The sequence below is a fragment of the Octopus bimaculoides genome, chromosome 7 (genome assembly GCF_001194135.2).
Source record: "Octopus bimaculoides isolate UCB-OBI-ISO-001 chromosome 7, ASM119413v2, whole genome shotgun sequence".
NCBI classification, from domain to species: Eukaryota; Metazoa; Mollusca; class Cephalopoda; order Octopoda; family Octopodidae; genus Octopus; species Octopus bimaculoides.
Genome location: NC_068987.1, coordinates 21,978,462 through 21,978,942, shown reverse-complemented (window position 1 = coordinate 21,978,942; position 481 = coordinate 21,978,462).

The window sequence follows — 481 nt, the reverse complement described above, 5'->3', positions numbered from 1 at the left end:
ATATATACCGCCCACACACATGACAAACATACATGCGCGCCCTCACACACACACATATAGACGAACGCACGTATATACACACACACACACGCACAGTGGTAGAGACACACACCTTACACAGCCCTATACACACACACACACACCCATATATACGCGCACGCCTACATACACAGCCGCATACGCATGCACACACACACACAGAGGTGTGCACACACAAAATAACACACATACCTGGCACACATCCTTACGCTCTCACACACATACGCACGCACACACACATAAACACACCTCTCACATACACAATACTCACTCACATACACAACACACACGCACGCACGAAAACATACACAATATACACAGACACGCACGCACAAAAAATATACACACACGTGCACACACATACAGACACACATAAACACACACGCGCATACACACACACGCACCCATACCTAACACTCACAACCCCACACACACACGCACA